The sequence below is a fragment of the Plecotus auritus genome (assembly GCF_963455305.1).
Source record: "Plecotus auritus genome assembly, chromosome: 11".
In the NCBI taxonomy this organism is placed as follows: domain Eukaryota; kingdom Metazoa; phylum Chordata; class Mammalia; order Chiroptera; family Vespertilionidae; genus Plecotus; species Plecotus auritus.
In genome coordinates, this window is record NC_137777.1 from 21,161,258 (window position 1) to 21,168,282 (window position 7,025).

Below are 7,025 nucleotides of genomic sequence, written 5' to 3' on the forward strand. Positions count from 1 at the left end.
ACTTAAACCCAGAATCTAGCACCATACTTCAAATCAATCCCATGCCTACATGCACACAAGCCTATTGAGAACCACCCTTTTTTTGTCTTTCAAAGTCATAAATAGTCACCTAAGGCTCTGTCTTGATTTACAGTTTGTCATAACTTTAGAGTATTTTAACTATCTTCAAACTCAGTTTATAATAAACTTGGCAACATCTCAAAACCATAATTAATCTCCTATTATCACACAATTTACATGACCATTAAACCCTGACATTCCTTTAGGTTTGTTGTTTCATTGGTTTTGTTGTTTGTTCCCTTTCTTTTCTTTTTTTTTTTCTTTTAACTTAAATTTATCTGATGGACTTGAAATAGCTTGCTCTCTGTCCAGAGAGTGATTTGCAGACAGACGAGGTGGAAAACATGACTTGGTTCCTGTGTGCCTCCCATTGCATTTTTCTGGACAGTCTTTCAGCAACTCATGCACCACAGCCCATAATGAGACTCCGTTTTCCTTTTAGTCAGTAGAGTTCCTGCTTCCTTAAAGAGGAGCAAGGAGTTGGACCTCAGGTGGAAAATCTCTCACAGTAATTTTAACGAATAAAAATAACCCCATTGTCCTCCTATTTCCCTAGACCTCACTTCATCAATCATCTCCATTTTTTTTCAGTAACCCTGCCGCTCTAATAATTTCCTGATCCATGTTTATGAATATGCATAGACATTTCCTAAAATAAGATACATATTTCTCTCTTGTATCTTTAACTATTTACCTTGCTCGCTATTCCCTCCTTAAGTTTCCCAGTTCTTCTATCCTGACTGCTTCTACACTGCCTGCACTTGTTGCATTCAGTCTTTTGTCTCCAATGTGCAGTCTGTAAATACCACCATTAGTGGAAGTTCCTTTTCATCAACTCGTTTATACTTATGTACCATAATCTCCTTTCCATATATTCTTCAACATATTGGCTAAACTCAAGTTTGCCAGAAACTCTCCTTCCTCTTAAGCTTCATTAAACAATGCTATAATATTAAATAGCTTTTAATGGTTATCTTTATGTAATGGAAATATATATGTTATTCTAACAAGAATTATTGAGCCTAAATATCTGCTCTTAATATCTGCTCTTATTTCTTAGAATAATTTTATCTTGACATTTTCCATAGAATGTGAATGATTATCCAGCAAGGAATTTCTGTGGATTTCTGTGCATAGTAAAACAGTTTCCCAATATGGAATATGTTTCACATTTTTGCCCATTCTAAGCTAAGTATATATGTAAGATAAATTTAGATGATTGTTTGGTAAAGACTAATACTAACTATTTAAAATAATAAGTCTGCTAAGAATAATTCTAAGGCAGGAACCCTTTCCTGAGGCCTTTTGCTAATCCTGTGATCAGATATATAAACATAGCTATTTAATTGCAAATGAGAAAAACATTTTTAAAATATACAAATAGAAATTATAGGATAAAATTAGGGTATCAATGGAAATGCATTATATCATCTATAATAAAAGGGTAATATGCTAATTAGACTGGACATCCTTCGGGAAGTCATTCTGGACGAAGCTGGGGCTGGAGTTAAGCCTGGGTCCCGGGTGCCGGAGGGAAGCCAGTGCCGACAGCCAGGGAAAGGAAGGCCTACCCTTGCATGAATTTTCGTGCATTGGGCCTCTAGTTAAAACATAATAGTGTAAAGATGTCACATATATTCTTGCATTTGATTATCCTATCTTTAGGGTTAAAATAGTATATAAAATAGTATCTTCACTTTACAAATGAACAAGTTAAAATTTCAAACTAACATTTTCCTCCAAGTTTTTTGGTTAAAATGGTTGATTTGTACTTCCTGGAGATTAGTATGTGAGCATATTTTCATGTATGTGTTGGCTATTTATATATCTTTTTTGAGAAATGTTTAAGGCCATTGCCATTTTTTTAAACAGGCTGTTTATTCTTTTGCATTAAGGTTGTAGGAGTCCTTGTGTATGTTGAGTATTGATCTCTTGCCGTACAAGTGGTTTGTCAACATTTTCCTCCCCTCTACAGGCTCCCTTTTCACTCTGCTGATTGTTTCCTTTGCTTTGCAGAAGCTTTTCAGCTTGCTGTAGTCCCCCTGGCTTATTTGTGCTTTTGTTGCCTGTGCTCATGGTGTCAAATCCAGAAAATCAGTACTTATTAGACCAATATCATGATGATTATTTCCTGTATTTTCTTCGAGAGTTGTATGGAGTTTTCCTATGTTGAAATCTTTCATCCATTTTTACTAGATTTTTGCATGTGGTAGGATATGGTCCAGTTTTCCATGTGGCTATCCAGTTTTCCCAGCACCATTTGCTTAAGAGCTTACCTTTTCCCTATTCTTGACACCCTTGTTAAAGATCAGTTGACCTTATATGTATGGTTTTACTTCTGGGCTGTTATTCTGTTCTATTGGTTACATGTCTATTTTTAAGCAAGCACTATACTGTTTTAATTACTGTAGCTTTGTAATATATTTTTAAATCAATAAAGTGTGATGTCTTCAGCTATATTATTCTAATGAACAGAGAGATCATTAGATGTAACAGAGAAGCAAGAACTGATTAATCATTAGAGAGAGAAGAAAACAAGTAAACAGTGAGTCAAATAGTAAAACTCTTTAATGAATGAGGAAAGTGACCAGATTCATAAATAACCATAACAAATAAGGTAGCCTATCTTATAAACCAAGAACTATGCTTTAAATCAGTTGGTGTCTAGAGAAAGAAACACCGAACCCCCTTTAAAAATTCCGGTAGTGCATGCATTGTAACGGGACAACAGCCCTCACCGCAGATGCTGCAATGGAAGCGGTCTTTACGAGATAGCCAGGCTTTGCATAGCAGGAGCTGAAGGAAAATTTCAGAGCTGTAAACTATAGCTTTGCTGATGACCAAAAATCCACAGGTTAATATAGGTTTGGGGGGGTTAGGGTTGGTATCATGGTTGTATCAGGGGGGTCAAATAAGGGCATATTCAGAGCTGAATGAAGATACGATTGCAGATCAGGGGTATTTGGGGCTTCCTTTGGAGACTGAAGACTATAGAGATATATGCATGATGGGATTAGCCCCGACTGCAACTTTCAGCCTCCTGCCTGTACAGTCAGTTGTTGCTCAGTAAACTTCACCATTATGGCAAAAATTTGACTCTTGGAGAGGAGTAAGAGACTAAAGAATGAAAAGCTATTCATTTTAACACATCATCCCCTTTGGAAAGGGATAAAGAAGTCCCCTTCTTAATATAACTTGATGACAATAAGATTTCTATCCCAGTAACAAATAGGTGTAGTTTTATTTTATTTTGTTATTTATCATTCTTAAAAAATAAGAAAATATTCAAATGTGTTTTCAAATGACCACTTTCAGAATAAGGTACCAGTCAAAATTTTTGCACTGATGGGTCTGAGTCTCTTAGAGTTTTAAGAGATTAGGAGTTCATAATTCATTGTTCTTATAAAAAAAACTTACTTTAACCTATTTATTTAAAATAGGTTTTCACAATGAATATTTAAATTAACCAGGTTATATATACTTTATAACTCAATAAATAGTCATATTCTATGTTCATTTGTAATGTGCTCATTGTGCTATTTAATATAAAAACAGCAATAAAGGGTCACAGGACACTGATGCAGAAGGAATTATTTCCTGTTGAAAGTAATTATCTTATTAAGACTACTCAGAGGTATTTAATTACCATTTATGATACTTTGAAATAATGAAGAGTAATACATATAACTGTTTCAGAATGCCAGGAGATATACTTTCAAAATTGGAAAACTTTATAATGGAAAATAAATGTTGTTGATTTTCTGCTATACTTGGTGTGCTGTTTTGAGGATAGTTTTATTATTAATAATGTCTATGCAAATAAAATTCTTCAACAAAATAAATGCCTACTAAACAATCTGGGCTTTTTTAATGGCAATTAGAAAAGCTTAAAATGAAATATGCAAATAAGCAATGCTCCCATAAATTGGTTACTTTATTTTCTCTCTTCTGAATAAAAAAAAAATGCAGGCAAATAAGGAACTGTAAAAACAAGAAACGGAATAGTCACATCCTAGCAGGATTTTTGTTCTAAAAATCACATTTTACATACCATTCCTTCAGTAAAAGCGGACCTCTGAGAGTTCACTTTGCCATGCCTAAATTTGTTTTCATTTAACATATTAGATCATTAATAAGGCAACCATATTTATAGTGCTCCAACATCACAGTGGCAAATGTTCCCAATGTTAAAGAAGTAAAAGGAATGGAAAATCTTCATGCACAAACACTAAGTAAGTTTGTGTTACGTCATAGGTTTCTAGTCAATAAATAGCAAAGTAACTTAATAAGTTGTAGAATTAAAATCTCCATAAATTGTAAATAGTTGATTTTTTTGAAGAGATATTAAGTGATCAGCAGTTTATGTCACTAAGAAAAACAACAGTTTGGGATGTGACAGATCTTGGTTCACTTCCTACTTATTTTATATACCAACAATTTGCTTGTAGGTGATTTACTTCATTTTTCACATATAATTTACTATAAAGGGGGAGAATGTATTGAGGTATTTCAGTCAACCATAACGGATAATGTGTTGGGGAAAGTACCTCTGGTTGTGGCATCTAGAGGTCTCTCAATAAATAATAACAAATATGGGTTGATTGGCTTGGTAAAGGAAGAAATGTACTTTACAACAAGAGGGATGGTAGGCATAATAGTTCTTGGGAGAAATTGAACTAATAGAATGTGTGTGTGATATATATACATATATATATATGTGTGTGTGTGTGTGTGTGTGTGTGTGTGTGTGTGTGTGTGATTGATGATGACCCACATTATAAAGGGTAATCTGCTTTACCAATTAAAATGTTACTCTCATTCAAAACCACCCTCACAGAAATACCCAGAATGTTTGACCAAATATCTGGGTACCCTATGGCCAAGTTAAGTTGGCATAAAATTAACCATCACAGGTAGCATCTACCATATTGCAAAATTTAGAAGCCGCATTTGCTTACCTATAAATGGCTTGGAGACCAAATTAGGGAGAACTAAAGAAAGCAAGGACTCGAGGCATTAAACAAATAATACTACTACAACATGGTTCAATTTGGGTAACTTTTATCTTCAGCATGTAATACAAAAATTAGGTTTGAGTTCCAGGGGAGAATACATTAGAAATTCATTATTACAACAAATGTCTAGCTAGTGAGTCTCAATTCTATGCTAAATGCCTAAAACTTAGCAATACTTTTATGCTAAGTTTTAGGCATTTAGCATAAATATTGAAAATTCCAGAAAATATTCTTCCTACCTATATGTATATAGGACAATTATTTTTAAAAATTGAATAAAAATTCTAGCAAAATAAAGGTATAGTATAGAGGAGCAGAATGGCCATCCTGGTAACATTTTTTCACGTATGGGGCAAAGGAGAAAGAAAAGTCAAAGAAGGCCCATGGTCATAAGATCAGCAATTACAAGGGTAAAGTTGCAATTGATAGTTACAACTCCTGTGGATGCTATGAAGATAAAGGTATTGTTGTTCATTATTGAAGGATAGACTATTAGAATTTTAAATGAAAAGATAAACCTATTCATATCCCACATGTAAAGAATTAATGCAATGCCTTTGAGCTTTTATATAGATTTAGACTAAGGAATGATTATTACCTGGTTATATGAATGACTTTTAAAGGCTGGAATCACAATAATTTTATTATATGGTACCAAATTTATTGATAGAGATGTTAAAGCATTTTAAAATATAAATCTCAAAGTGAGTCATTTTTTGTAAAAGTATGAAGAAATTTCTTTATACTTTTGCGAAAAATTTGAAACAAAAATAACCTTTTATTGCAGTAAATCACCTATCTGCTTTAATGATTTTCTATCTCTACATGACAGCTAAACATTTATATAAATGTACATAGGTGAATTAATCAATATACACATTCTTTAGTCCTTAAATAGCAGTAATTTAAGTGTTCCTTGACCTTGGCGTGTGTTGTCTTTTTTTTTTTTTCTTTGCCTATTATACAACTGTGAATCAATAACTGTCCAATCACTGGGGGAAAGTAGTCCATTTTATTCTCTAGCTTTGCTTTATTTATGTCAGTTTAGTTATACCATGGCATTTTATTCATCTGGGTATAAGCTTCTAAGAATTCTTGCCTCTAGATCATTATTTAATCATTATTTAATCACTAGAGGCCCGATGCACGAAATTTGTGCAAGAGTAGGCCTTCCTTTCCCCAGCTGCTGGCACTGGCTTCCCGCTGGCACCCGGGACCCGGACTTCCCTCTGGCCACTGTCAGGCTTCCCTTACAGTCCCAGCTTCATCCAGAAGGTCGTCCGGAAGGACGCCCAGTCTAATTAGCATATTATGCTTTTATTATTATAGAAGATAATAAATAGAAGCCAAATATAAAAGGAAAGAAGTAGAAATACAAAATTATAAGGTCAACTGTTTATATTCATTGATGTCAAGGATTTTGTTTATTTTTTACTTGCTGGGTAGTAAAGTAAGCAGTACAAAAGCAAACTCAGTTTTCTTTGCAACTTAACGTTAATTCCTAATTTTCCATCAGTTTAAGTATATATCAGGTTAAAAATAGGACATAAAAATTTCCAAATGTCTTAATTGTACTAACATTATTAGTAACATTATTATTGTTTTGTGAAATTTTTAGAAATATGGAAAATAGCAGAGAACATACAAAACTTCTTTCAAAATCATATATTCTTGAATCCTTTGTATCACAATACCCCCTTAATATTTGAAATCTCCTTACTAATTTTAAATAAAAATATTGATGAAAAAACTTAATGACACAGGACCAATCTTTGAATTAAGAAAATAAAAATAAAATTAAAATATTTGTAATTACATATACCACTAAAATATTTTTATTTAGTCTATCAGTGCTCTTATTAAAAAATATAGTTAAACCTTGGTTCTCCAATGCCTCAACCAAAAATTTCAAAAATTATGCAGAGGCATTATCTTTTTAATGAAATGATC